At 41.9% G+C, this 14947-nt stretch overlaps 1 protein-coding gene across 1 annotated transcript in view; it reads left to right on the top strand.

The window, feature by feature from the left end:
• Positions 1-10171: 10171 nt before the first annotated feature.
• LOC129718886 (uncharacterized) overlaps positions 10172-14947 on the top strand; it is a 380634-nt gene continuing 375858 nt past the window's right edge. Inside the window, exon 1 of the mRNA XM_055670083.1 lies at positions 10172-10636. The gene's annotated coding sequence lies outside the window, so the exon portion shown is untranslated. The remainder of the gene's footprint in view (positions 10637-14947) is intronic.

The raw sequence follows: 14947 nt of genomic DNA, 5'->3' as shown, positions 1-14947 counted from the left end.
GTAATGACAGGGTCCGCTGTGAGTGTAGCTATACAAGACGTGAGAAACTTGCTACTAGCAAGTCCCAGTTCAATTTACTCATTAATCGCACGGAGTTCGCGAAAATCACGCCGAGAATTTGGATTGTGGTTTCTGTTCGTAGCCATGGCACGGTCAATGGTGAATTTGTTATGCCAACGTCAATCGCCACAGTTTTTGTTTCGTTCAAACGCGCTCCTGCAACCCTTTCAAAGTGTCTGAACAAATCCCGCATTGCATTCAGTTGTTCTGTACTGGTTACTATCGCACTGATATCGTCAGCGTAGGCAACGATTAAATCTGTTCCGCACACTTGCTCCAGACGCCGCAAGAGAGGATGTAAATACAGCACGAACAAATGCATAGAAAGAGGATCCCCTTGGCGCACTGATCGCTCGATCGGAAAAGAAGAAGAAAGGTGACCATTAATAAGCAGTCGCGACGATGAAGCTGCTGCTATATTGTAAAGGAGATCCACAAACGATGAATTCAACCCCAACGTCCGCATTGTGTTGAATAGAAAACGCTGGTCTACTCGATCGAAAGCATGATCGAGGTCAAATGAAATCAGTTTGCCTTTCCTCCGGTTTGTTTTCAGTTGCGCGATTCTGTCTTTAACAGCAAGTGTGGCTTGAAAAATATTTCGACCGGCGTTTGAGCACTTTTGGGAGCCGGTCAAAACATTGTGGTTACGAAGTACATTTTCTAACCGCTGCTTCAATATGCGGGAAAGAGTTTTATAATCAAAATTGCACAGACTGATCGGCCTGTATGATTGCGCAGTATCCCCCGCTCCGCGTTTTTTCACCAACACGATCACCCCTTCAACAAATTGTGCTGGGAAGTTTGAACGTATCGCTTCATTCAGTATAAGATTCAGCTCACGATGAATGACGTCAAAAGTGCGCAGATAAAATTCCTTGGGTAAACCGTCGGGTCCCGGAGATTTTTTCGACGCACTCGTACGGATAGCAGATAAAATTTCAGTTGTGGTAATGTCATGCATACACGCGTCGTTAGAAATATCATTTTCTGGGATTACTCTTTCGCATGCAAACGGGTCTCCTCCCTCTACTACACCCACATGCCCACGGGCGTAAAGGTTGGAGAAATATTGCACCATGTGATCCTGGACAGCAGCAGAATCGTCGATTATTTCGTCTCTTTCGTTTCGCAGGCTCTCGATGGTCGTTCGTCGTCTCATTCTTTCTCCTAGCTGGAATGTAGATATTGGTTCGCCGGCAACGTAGGTTTCGTTGATTCGCACAAACATTTCGGAGAACCGGCGTTGGTGTGAAAGCATTTTTGCTTTAACCCGGTTGATGGTGGTCAGCATTTCACGGTTGTTGTGGTAGCCGTCGTAGGCTTGTCGGAGCAGCACATACAGACGTTGTTGCTCCCGGTAGAAATCATCAAAAGCGAGTTTGGATTTCCATCTGAAGAAGGACTTTATCTTCGGCTTTGCGCAAGACAACCACCACTGCATCCATGACTGGTAGTTCCGACGAAGCCGAGTCCAATATTGCCATCGGATTTGGAATTCGTCGATGTTTTCGGGAGTGAGAAGGTGGGGGCGAAGTGACCAATAACCATACCCATGGGCAGTGTTTGGAAGAGGAAGGCAAATTCTGGCGGTGACGGCTTTGTGATCCGAAAAACAGCATACATGTACATCAGTTGATCTCAGCTGTTCTTGGAGGCTAGAGCTGACGTACAGTCGATCGAGCCTGGACGAAGAGTTGTGCGTGATGTACGTGTATTGGATTTCACGCGGCCGAAGCTGTAGCCACACGTCTTGAAGCCGGAGCTGCTGGACGGTGGTCTGAAGAGCGGGACTGGAGTTTTGGCCTGTTGCATCGCTTTGCCGAATTACACAGTTAAAATCGCCACCAAGCACAAAGTGGTCGGTGCGATGACGAAGATAGTAGGCAACGGTGTTTTTGAAAAAACGCTCCCGCTCGGCGCGATAGACTGATCCGGACGGGGCATACACATTGCAAAGCGTAGTATTGTGTACACGCAGTGCGATTAATCTCCCGTCCAGGCTTTTCTCTACATGGGAATATTTAATGTGTTGTTTCAGCGCTATTGCAGTTCCTCGTCTGGAATGGTCAACATTGCAAACGATGTTGTATCCGGGTAAACTGAGCTGTTCGTTTTCGACCTCTTGCAAAAACACAATATCCAGTTCCATCGTGCGAATGAATGTTCGGAGAGCGTTTAGCTTGGTTTGATTGGTAATAGTGTTTATATTAATTGTTCCGATGTTACAGCTGGTGTACTCCATCACTGCTGCATCTCTTCATCAGAAGCTCGAACGTACTCGTTGCCGGTGATGGTAGTTTCGTCGGAGTGCTTCATTTTTTTGCCTTGTGGCGCTTGTAATTTCTTACATTTTCGACTGCTGTTTGAGGCTAGTGACGTTTGGGAGCTATCGGTTTCATCGCCGTCTGGTCGGTGGTAGGGAGAAGCAGTGCCATATGAGGTTGGAAGCGGCGTGAGATGGATGACGGTTTGCTTTCCAGACGACCTCGTTGTAGGTCCTGCGGGGGGTGGCATCGTGGTTTTAGTTTTCGAGAGAGCTAGGGCTGCAACCGATGTGTTTTGTTGCTCGATTTTACGGAACTGTGCTGCATTGGTCGCAGGTGTTGGTTTTCGTGGAAAAATTGAGCTCGACAGAGGTTTGGTTGGTGTTGGTTGAATAGGTTTAGCTTTGGCTACGTTAGCGTAGGATTGATCTGCTGCGACTTTTTGGACCAGCAGTTTTCGGTTTTGCACACATGGGATGCTGATGTGTGCAAATTCGTGGCAGTGCAGACAAGTTTGCCTCTGCCCCTTGTAAGCCACCGCAGTTTCTTCACCGTCAATCTTTATTAGAGATGGGATATTTTTCGTATTACTACGCGCGCGATACGAACACCAGTTGTTATTCCACCCAACTCACCATACCGGTCATCCCATAGTAGATCACGAAAACTGATAACATCCCCGTACTCGGCAAGGGAAGTGGCGACTTGATCGTTGGATACATATTCGGGCAGGTCGAATATAGTTACTTCCACCGATCCGTCCTCCATCGTGATTCGCAGCTTGTAGGACTTTCCGTCAAGCAAGAACTCATGTTTACCGTCGTGCTGGTCCACAATCTTCTCGGCAAGCTCGAGGCTGTTGACCTTCACAAATGTACATGCTAGCCGTTTGCTAGGTTGAAGTTGAACCACGTTTTCCCGCGTGAGACCGAGTTCTTGAACAACGAACTTATGGATATCGTCATGAGAAAGCTGCTTCGGAAACTGCGAATAGTCCACGCGAAAAGTATTTTCGCGGCGCGGCATTGCGAGATGTACCGAAACTTGAAACGATAAAACGTACGATATAGCCCGTGATCGACTTCCAATAACTGCTCGCTCGTAAAGAATCGACTAATCAGCTCGGAAGTTGAGCGCTAACTGAGTCTTCAAAAGCCGTCGGCTCAAAGACAAATACTGCTTCATAAATAAATAAATAAATAAATAAATAAATAAATAAATAAATAAATAAATAAATAAATAAATAAATAAATAAATAAATAAATAAATAAATAAATAAATAAATAAATAAATAAATAGGCGATTAAAATGACTGTTCAACTGACAACTGGCACTGGAGTAAAAATGATGATAATTTGCAGGCAGCATTTTGCCTATCGAGATTCTATTTGCAAATAGTTATCACAAGTTTGGTTGGCAAATGGCTGGATACGTGTAACTTGAGACCCTAATGTGGCCATTCACCTCTGTCCAGCAACTCCTATCCCAATCTTTACGTAATGCCGACCGGGATACGAGTAACCATAGCGGATATCGGGCAACCAACCCCCGGTGGAAACTATGGTCGTATGCTGACTGGGAAGGGGGTTTTACGCGGCTGTATCCCCATAGCAGGGGCGGCGTACTACAGCGTCTGACCCGGAGAGGGCGGCTGAATTATGGAATACTGCATCCCGCCAGCTACACCTAAGATAGCAGCCCCATCAGCAGGATATAGGTATCGCGACCCTGGTAAGGTAGCACACCGAAACCTTTCTTTAACTTCGACCAACGAAATTAGAAATACGAAACGGATCAATCGGCAAAGACCTAGGCTACGAACACGGAAAAAGATTAAGGTAAACGATTGGAAATTGGGTACTTGGAACATCCGATCTCTCAATGAACCGGCGCGGGCTGGCTTGCTTGCTCGAGAACTACAGCGGCAGGGAGTCGAAATCGCAGCGATTCAAGGGGTTCGGTGGCCGAAAGGAATTTCGTGCAGTAGACTTTTTTCAAGTACCACATCTACTACAGTGGCGGCAAAGCAGCGGAGCGGGGCGTCGGTTTTGTAGTGCTGGGAAATCAGAAAACAAGAGTCATCCGGTGTAGGCCCGTATATGCGTGTTGAGGATGAAGGGAAATACTTCAAATACAGTTTAATCAACACCTACGCACCGACAAACGACAAATTTGATGAAGTCAAAGATGAGTTCTATGACAAGCTTGAGCGAATCTATGACGAGTGCCCAAAAATTGGTCGATGTAAAAGTCGTCATCGGAGACGCAAACGCACAGGTTGGGAGGGAGGAATTCTTCAATCCGGTCATTGGAAGGCATAGCCTCCACTCGTCAACCAATGAACACGGCCTGAGGCTGATAAACTTTGCGGCGGCCAGAGAAATGGCCATATGTAGCTTTTATTTTCCACGTTTGAATATTCGAAAACACACCTGGAGGCATCCAAATGGAGAAGCCAGCTCCCAGATCGATCACGTACTGATTGACGGTCGGCACTTTTCGGATGTTACTGATGTCAGGTCTTTTCGGGGACCAAAAATTGACTCACTGGCATAGCGTGCTTGGGGCGGCGGGGGCGGTCCGCCCCGGGTGTCACCCTCTAGGGGGTGACACCCATGAGGAAAATTTTCATACGTGTCACCTTCAAAACGGTGATATCCGTTAGATTAACTATCAATTAGGTGAAACCCTCGAAAATTATATAAATTTGCTCCTAAGAGTATAATCTCAACCAACTTTTCAAAAATGGGTAGATTATGTGCAATTGAAAATGAACGTTCTAACTTTCACAATTTTTGATAACAAACGGATTTCACTGCTACCTGGTGGGAGTGACACCCGGTCACGCTACGCCACTGCATTGACTCTAACCATTATCTCGTAAGTTCCGCGCACGGTTGTCGAAAATGCTGAAATCTCGCACAGAGAGGACGACGCACATTCAGCACATTCAGCGGTTGACAGCTGATGGCGTGGCAGCAGGATACGCCAGAGAGCCGAATCAACGGATCGCAGAACAGCAGGAGGAATGAGTGGAAGACATAAATGGGCTGTGGAGCAGTATCCACGGCGCCATCGAAACGACTGCGAGAGAGGTGGTAGGTACGACGCGTGGAAGACAGCGCTGGTTCGATGCCGAGTGCCAGAGAGCGACAGATGAGAAGAACCGTGCCAGGAGCCGCATGCTCACTGCGGCTACGCATCAGAACAGAGAAAATAGAACCCACCGTCGGACGAAGCGCGAATACGAGGAGCAGGTGCTCGCCAGCGCAGAGGACAGCTATGCTCAAAACGACGTGCGGAGATTCTATAGAAATTTCAACAGTCAGAAGCAGGAATTTCCCTGTGCCGGTCATGTGTAATGACAAGGACGGCAACCTGCTAACTGATAAACCGACGGTTGCAGCCAGGTGGAAGGAGCATTTTCAGGCGCTATTTAACGGTGGTGAAGAGCCGGATGAGCAGAGCAGGAACAGGATGACGATTATGAGTGACGAACAAACTGTGGAGCCACCAACATAGGAGGAGGTGAAAAAGACGATTAGTGAGCTGAAAAACGGCAAGGCCGCTGGGAAGGACGGTATTCAGGCCGAACTTTTAAAAGCGGGAAGCGAGCGTCTGTACTATGCGATCCACCAGTTAATACTAAGGATCTGGGCGGATGCACAAATGCCGAACGACTGGTTGGAAGGTCTCATATGCCCTATCTATAAGAAGGGTCATCGATTGAATTTCGGAAACTATCGAGGCATAACGTTGCTCAACTCCGCATAGAAAGCGCTCTCCCGTATCCTATTCTTCAGATTGAGACCGTGAACGGAATCCTTTGTTGGCGAATACCAGGCTGGTTTTCGACAGGGGCGTTCCACGACGGATCCAATCTTCACCCTGCAACAGATCCTCGCTAACTTCCGGGAGTACAACTTACCGACTCACCATCTGTTTGTGGATTTCAAGGCAGCATACGATCCAGGAAAAAGAAACGAGCTGCAGCAGATCATGCTGGATCACGGTTTTCCTAAAAAACTAATTAAGTTGAGTCTTTGACGCTGGAGGGATCGAAATCATGCGTGCGGATAGCTGACGAGACATCGGTCGCGTTCGTAACGTTGGATGGACTGAAGCAGGGGGATGCGCTCTCTAACTTACTGTTCAATATCGCTCTTGAAGGTGCAGTACGAAGAGCAAACGTGAAAAGAAACGGTGCGATCATCACGAAATCTCACATGCTTCTTGGTTTTGCGGACGACACCGATATCATAGGTATCAACCGTAAGGTCGTGGAGGAGGCCTTCGTACCTATTAAGAGGAAAGCAGCGAGATTAAGACTTGTCATTAACTCTGCCAAAACGAAGTACACGGTAGCTGGCAGAGAGCGTTGGAGTCCCCGTGGTGTTGGTGCTGAGGTGGAGATAGATGGGGAACGATTTGAAGTGGTTGACGAATTCGTTTATCTTGGTACGCTTGAGACATGTGATAACGATATGAGCCGTGCAGTGAAACGACGAGTTGCAGCTGCGAATAGGCCCTTCTACGGACTACGTAACCAGGTAATGTCTCGTAGTTTGCAAACTCGCACAGAACTAGCGCTGTATAGGACGCTGATACTCCCGGTGGCCCTTTACGGACACGAAGCGTAGACGCTGAAGGAAGCTGATCGACGAGTGCTCGGAGTTTTTGAAAGTAAAGTTCTGCGATCGATACTCGGTGGAAACTGGAAGATGGAGTGTGGCGCAGACGCATGAATCACGAGTTGTACCAGGTATACAAACATGCTGATATAGTGAAGGTAATACAGCGGGGCAGAATTCAGTGGGCTGGACATATAGCCAGAATGCCTGACGAGAGAGCCACCAAAACTATCTTCAGTAGAGAACCAGGAAGAGGCCGTGGTAGGCCTCGCACGCAGTGGATGTGCGCGGTGGAAGAAGATGCTCAATCTGCTGGTGTACGAGGAGACTGGAGAACGAGTGCCCAAGACAGAAGAAGCTGGACATCTCTAATTTTTTCGGCCCTAGACCGGTGAACGGCCCGTTAGCCAACAAAGTAAAGTAAGTATCACAAGTTTACGCAGCGGGAAACTTTAAATATTTAGATTTTTTCACTAGACGGTAGATTCAAACTGAGAAAATGCAATTCCAACACGCTTTCCAACTCCTGTAAAAACATAACCTCAAATTGAAAACGAAACCGGATTTCATATATTTTCTATTTCATATGTATTTTCTTGACAGTAATCAGTCTGCTAGATGCTGCATAAAATTTCTAACCAGCTGCAACAGCTGCGTCAAGAACATCCATTTTACGCAAATATCGCATGAAAAACAGTCTACTATGTATATGAGCCTTGGCAAAAATATTATTATATCATCATTTTCCTAGTTGTTAACTTCAAATCCAGAAGTCGCACGGTCGTTTTTAGTTTTGCGTTAAATCGCCAATTAATAAATAATTCACCTCATACTAAAAAAAAAATGAGTGCCACCCTTTCCCCCCTGGGTGTTACCCCCAGCAGGTTGCAATGAAATCATCTTGTTATCAAAAATTGTGAGATTTAGCACGTTCGTTTACAATTGCACTAAATCTACTCATTTTTGAAAAATTTGGTCGCGATTACACTCTTAGTAGTAAATTTATATAAATCTTGAGGGTTTCACCTCGACCTCCATCTAATTGATATTTAATCTCACGGATGTAACCGTTTCGAAGGTGACATGTCAGAAAATTTTCCTCATGGGTGTCACCCCTTAGAGGGTAAATTTACTGCACAAATTCGTCACGCACCCTGTATCGTTTATGTTCCCTTTCATCATAAGCGCTGGAAAGTATCCACTCTGTTTTCACTTATTCGCAAATATTTGTAAAAAATTCATTGTATTCACTGAGGGCGATTCTATATATACCCTTCTTTTAAAATTTTTCCCATATTTTTGGTTTTTGAAATTTGTATCGATTTTGTCGAATACCTCTTTTAAATTGCCATGGAAAGGCTATGTCTGACAATACATGAAATTTTAGGCCGTTATTCGCGAGAAAAACGAATTTAAGACCTTAGTTGTGTTTCGACTACCTTCAACTGTTGTACTCTTTTTGTTGCATCCACTCAACAATAGGGAGTTTTTTTATTTATATATTTACTGGTCTTCAATAGTATTGTACAGACATTTCTTAATATTAGCTTATTCTAGATTTGAAGAAAGTTTGAGCTCTAGTAATGGCAATGAAAAAATTGATGGTCTGCACACTTCAGAACTGTTAGTTCTGTTTACTTGACAAAATTCTGCAGGCTCTAGACATTATTTCAGCATACATTAATCAAATTGCGTGCACAAAATAAGAAGCACTGCGATTTTGCGAGAAATTTGCAAAAATCGAGGCATCATTTTTTTGTTTCAACCCGGATTTACGATTGCTCGAGTCTTGTGTGGCGGCCCCAAAATAGAACATCAGTTTTTTTTATCGCACGTATTCAAAACCTTTTGAAACTCAACAGAAATTGTGAGAAATATCTAGAATATTTTCTTACAAGCAGTCTTCACTGAAAACTTATCCCTTATATAATCAACTCAATCTATTTTTAATGAGATTCACCTTCGAAAACAGACCTTTTCCCAGTTGCATTAAAAATCATAAGATTCAAATAAACACGGAATGCAACAGAATAATTTTGTGAGAGCTCCAAAAAGGGTGAACAAACACACATAACTCTCTTGGTAGAGAATATAAAAATGACAAGTGGATCTTCTCAAATCTTCGGCTGTATATTTCCAAGATAAGAGAGGTAAGATCTATTATACAATTTTTAAAGTATGATGATCCAATAGAGCAGGTCAATTTCTTGTAAGGAGGAGAGTTGGAAGTTTAACCGCATCTTTCGATGATCGATGCGCTCGGCATCGATTACAGCCTTTCTCAGTGATAGCGAAGCAATTTTGTTTCATCAACCGTGAACTGGATTATTGTTCCTAGAATATCGATCCTTAGTTAGTACGTTACTAACAACAAACAGAAAGAAATTTTGTTTTTATTTGCAAAATTTAGCACCTTTCAGGCTTATTGAATGTTATATATTTCACACACTGTTTCCTATCAGTTGAGCCAATTTAGCTCCGAGCCATCTAGGTGTGAAACCCAGTTATTTAGCTGACATGTGTGTCAAAAAACAGCTGCAACTGTCAAAAGACAGCAGCCAAAGACAAAGTCTCGGTTCCACCAAAGGTAAAAACACTCTCCCGCCACAACCAACAGGTTCGCTGAAAGAGCATTCAAATCTCTCTGTTGCGCTAGTCGCACGATTGCGCACCAACATGAAAGTTTTCTCTCTTACACCGCATGTTGTCTGAATATATTTCACAACAACGTACCCCCTCAAATCCACCCACTATGCCGAACAACATAAAACGCAGTAGTATATGTGTTGTGTTGTCGAAATCTAATGAACCTTTTTTGTGAAAATATTCTGTTCGCACCACGAAGGAATGAAAAAATTACTGTTTCTGTTTTATCCTGCCTTCGTGAATCAAAAGCTCTCTCACCACTCGTCTCAGCAGCTGTTTCGGAGCTTTAACAAATGTCGTTCATTGAAGGCTGCGCGGGTGGAGGTAAAGGCCGCGAAGCAAAACAGGTTTTTCTCGTCTCCTTCAGATCTGCAACCAAAAACAATTCCCCGTTCCCCGCGGATTAATCAATCAACAGTCTCCTACGGCCGCGACTTTGTACAGTAATGTGTTGGTGAGGGATTGCATGAGAGACTTGAGTTGAAATGGGACTCCATGTTCACTAAAACACGAAGCCTTCTCAGCTCAATAGGCTGAACACCGCTCGTGCATCGTCTCAGCGAAGTCAGTCGTAGTAGAACTTTAGTCTTGGTAGGATGTATCTACGGTCGTTCGTAGTTCTGCCGGTTGGTTTTAGGAAGAACATTTTCACTAGAAAATCGGTGGAAGAAAAACTTTTAGTAGTATTAGCATAGCAATTGTGCCGTGCCGTGCGTGAGTGCGTGTGGTTTGTTTCGAGTGTGCTTGATTGACTGGGAATAGCTTTCGTTTTTTATCTGTTTTTGTGTAGAACTTCGGTAGAATTCAACCAATCACTCTTGCGGTAACATGTTGACGAAGTTGGTATTTAAAGCCTCTGAAATGCAGCTTACTGTATACTAGTGTAAATAGTGCATTTTTGTGCCGTCGCTTGGGAGACATAGTCATAAAGTTCCTTTGTTCGGGGGGAAAGATGGTAACAGTGGAAGCTACAGTGACCATGATGTAGTTAGTGCTGGCCAAAGGGAGTTAGGACGCATTGAAGGCAAGAAGGTAATTGTGGCAATTTTTCTTCGTTAATGTTCCACCAACATAGTCTCGCCACCATTCATCTTCCACCCACTTGGCGTTCGTCACTCAGGTGTTGTGTTCTTACTCCGTATAGCTCGAACGACTACGTTATGATTAAGAATGTATTTGTTAGTTGGTGACTTTTCTTCTTTCGTGCTAGTCGCGGTCAACTTTAACAAATAAAATAATGTGCTACAATAAGTTTGTGTTTTAGAAATAAATGTGTCTTATTCGCGTGAAAACTTGTAGCAAGCATCATGCAAAAATGTTGTGGTAATTTTAGAGTCAGAAATCTTACTTGGATATGCTGGTATGCGTAAAAGCTCTGCTTGCGTTGGATATCTTCTTTTGTGGTACTGAAGTTGAAATAAGCGGTGGTATTAGTGTGCAAAGGTTGGAGTCTGCTTGATTGTGAAAGGTGAAACTAGCTGTGTTTTGGATTGTGGACGAGGATTATTGCGAAGAACAGTGATGAAGAAGTGGGATGCGCAAAACAAAGTTTTACTTTATAGCTTCGTTCCTCCATGTAAGGTTCTATCTCTCTGAAAAAAGGAGTAGAATATTACACGAATGAGTAGAGAGACCGAAGCATGTTTCGACTGTAGATCATACGTGCTGCAGCTCGATGTAGCACTCCTGTATGTAGTATTGAGCAATGCATGGTGTAATGGAATGATGCTAGTAAATACCGGGATGTGAAATTTTGTATTACATGCAATGAGAAGTTGGTGTCGAAATTGCCCTAGGAGATTGTTATTAATGGTAGTCGCAGATTGTTAGGAGAAAGGTACTATGACTGCTGATTTTGTTGTGTATTTTCCGTGCAGCATCTTAAACACTAAACTACTCAAGGGTTTATGCTGAAAATTTTCGAGTATTAGATCAGTACGTAGAGCAGTACGAGTCACTTCCACTTTAGCTCTGGATAATCAGCAGAAGAAGGAATAAGCGTCGTGCAACAGTAACTGATGCTGAATAAACATAGCGCTAGAAAAAGTGTTGAACAAACGTTGTAGTCATTTAACTTTCGTTCTGATCATCAATGCTTATAGTTGTTCTTGAATTGCTTTAATATAAATTCGACTAAGTGTGGATGACTGTTTGACAACTGTTGGCAATTGAACATGTGTTATAATCTACGAGTAGCAGACACACATTGAAGACAAATTTCACCATATTTTCAAATCAAAACTTTCAATATACGACTTTTTTTTCCTGTGTGGACTCATCACTGCGACCAGAGCTTAGATCTATTGTGATATTGCCTAGAGGTTTTCTGTACTCCGCACTTCATATTATTGGCAGTATCACTATTGAAGTAAGTGATACGCTCATCTTTCATATCCGTGCTTGTGTGTAAATTTTACCTTTCCGTTTCAAGCTTACTGCTCTACTATACCGAGTCTCTGTCCATCCTATCAATATCGCCTAATTACAATTCCCTGTAGAGAACTTTCATACGTTACTCACACCAGTTTTATTATAATAGGGACTTATTTTTGTTATAAGGAGAGTCAACAGGGATACTGTAGAATTCAGATTGAAGGAAGGGTACGTGGTGAGGAGCCTGAGAATAAACCCATGCTAAAGTCCTTCGACAACCAAATGGCCCGATTCTACTAAGATTCGAACCCACGACCACCTGCTTACCAAAGCGGACTCTGTTACCTTGCGGCTACGGAGCTCCCCCAATACACGACTTAATCTAACAATTATATTATTTACAGTTATTATTATTTGCATATACGGTAACATTTGACGTTTCATTCTACAAATGAGAGTGTTGAGATGACTGTAGGTGTTCCCATTATTTTTTTAAATATTTATAAAGTAAATTTTAAAAGTTAGGTTCATCTTCAGTATTCAAAATGGTGTCCAGAATTTCAGAATCAGCCAGATATATTTAATCTCATTTCAATGAAATTTATATTGCGCAATGTTAGTTCTTGATATACAGCCTACAGTGCCGCTTTACTGAAACTGTCGAGCTGGAAAATATTGATTATCCTGAACTACTTTTACTTTAGATTACTGCAATCGAAACAATCTGATAAAAAATAACGTTTCTTTATTTTCTATGGCATTAGAGTCTATTGGAAATTTACATACAGATGGATACAGCCACATACGGTTTCTCTACAATTATGAGAAAGTTAACGTGACGCCTTTATGTTAAGAAAATTTTTTAAAGATGGCGCAAGATCATTCAGTTTATAAAATCGTCAAAATACATCACCACTGTTATTTCATTGTTGTAACAGCTTGATGTATTATTGTATAAAAGTATGACTTAAAAAACATAATCAAAGCTTCTCTCTTTTCTTTCTAACAACACTACCCAAGTAACAATTTAAGTTGTATTGCACTCTTTTAGCGGTTTTCATGACCAATTTCGTAAAACTGCTTTTAAAACTAACAGCACCATCAAAACCTCCTGATAACCGCTATAAATTTGCTTCACAGCTAAGTGGCCCACACTTGGAAAGGTTATCAAAGCAATTATAAGAATAACAATAAATCCGCTTTAAAACCAACTGAAAGTTTGTTCGCATTCTTTTAGCTGTTAGCATTACCGCTTTAATAATGGCATCAAGTTCAAGCAGACTTATTGCGCTCTGCTACTAGCCGCAATAAGCTCAATCCAACTTTTCATTGCTTGACAGCAACCACAATAAATTAGTTTGTTATGCTGTTCCACACAAACCATAACAGCCAGTATATTTTCATTTCCATATGGGAATCTCCTGTAGAAAAAATCCCATGCATTTGTGTTGGTGATAATCGTGAAATTCAATTTGAAATAACGCCATTAATTAATAAAAGATGTTATGTAAATTGGGACTTTAGAGCAGTTTCACCAGTTCTCAAGGATATGCGCATAAAGTTTTGTCGAGTATTCTTGGAAAATAGACGCATAAAATTGATGCGCTCTTGAAATAGTACAGGTTTACAAAAAAAAAATCCAGGATTGGAAAAATGTATTCGATTCGATCATCTAAGTTTTCCAGAAAATAAATGTATTTGTATTCTCTCATATGGAAATAGATCAAAATTAACGTTGGGTGTTACATTTCAGTATTAGTTAAATACAAAAAGGGGTTTTAATTTCAAGGTCATAAAAAGTTCCAATGGTATCAATATGGCGCGGCTGTTAAATTATTGGTACACTGTAAAAAAATGTCACGATTACTTCAAGTGTTTTTGCACTTAACTCAATTCATTACATCCCAGTTAAAGTGATTTAGTGTTGATTTCTCGATGATTACCACTTTCCAATGAAATAATCTTGCGTTGAAAACTGTTTAATGAAAATCACCATCGTATTAAAATAAATATCTCTTGTATTATCACCTCTGTTCAAATCAATTGAATTACAGCTGCAATTCCAACTGACAAACGTTAAAACCATAAAGCGAAACAAAAATTGTGACGATGGCGAACGGCGCATGCATTACATTTACCCATAGATCAAAAATTTATTTGAGCCCAAGTTTTATTGAATTCTTCAAATTAAAATAACAATAAAACTTCTTTTTTACATATCCTGAAATCGATTGCATCGATACAGTTACAGGAAGCATTTCTGAGATCATCTTGTTATTAAATTAAAAATCAAAATAAAAAGAAGTCTTTTGAATTTATTGTGAATTTATATAATTACCGACAACTGACCGACATTCCGTATCTCAACATAAGCATATCAACAAAAAAGAACACAACAACAGAAAATAAAGTGATTTGCTGTTGATTTCATAGTTCTTTGCATTAATATATTTCGAAAGAAAATATCGAAAATTAATATATTTCGATTCAACTCTGAAATGTTAGGCAAGTAGTGCAAATTCAACAACAAATCACTTTACTCCGACGTAATTTTTATTTACAGTGTATTACTCATAGCATCAATAAGTCTAGTTGGCCGAGGTTTCCACCACAGACAAATGAACATGACACTCGACCACATCTTCCACACGCTTTAACAAATATGTAGTTTGAGTTTTTCCTTCGCTTCGAATCAATTTTCAAAAACATGCTCGAAAAAACATTTCATTCCTGTCCGCAACAACCGAAAATGTAGAAGAAATTCAACATGATTGTACGTTTTGATATAGCGTCGAGCAGTGTACTGTACACACCTAGTTTATGTCCACGATAGCAATGTTTTAATGTATAATATAATTTGTGGTTTAATTTGAAAATATACACTGATTTGAATTGAACACAGCTATGATTAGCTGAGCTAAAAAAACGCAAACATATAACGATAAGATTTCTGGTAACGAGCGCGAGCAC

Source organism: Wyeomyia smithii, chromosome 1 (assembly GCF_029784165.1).
Source record: "Wyeomyia smithii strain HCP4-BCI-WySm-NY-G18 chromosome 1, ASM2978416v1, whole genome shotgun sequence".
In the NCBI taxonomy this organism is placed as follows: domain Eukaryota; kingdom Metazoa; phylum Arthropoda; class Insecta; order Diptera; family Culicidae; genus Wyeomyia; species Wyeomyia smithii.
This window is presented reverse-complemented; position numbering and strand designations above follow the sequence as displayed.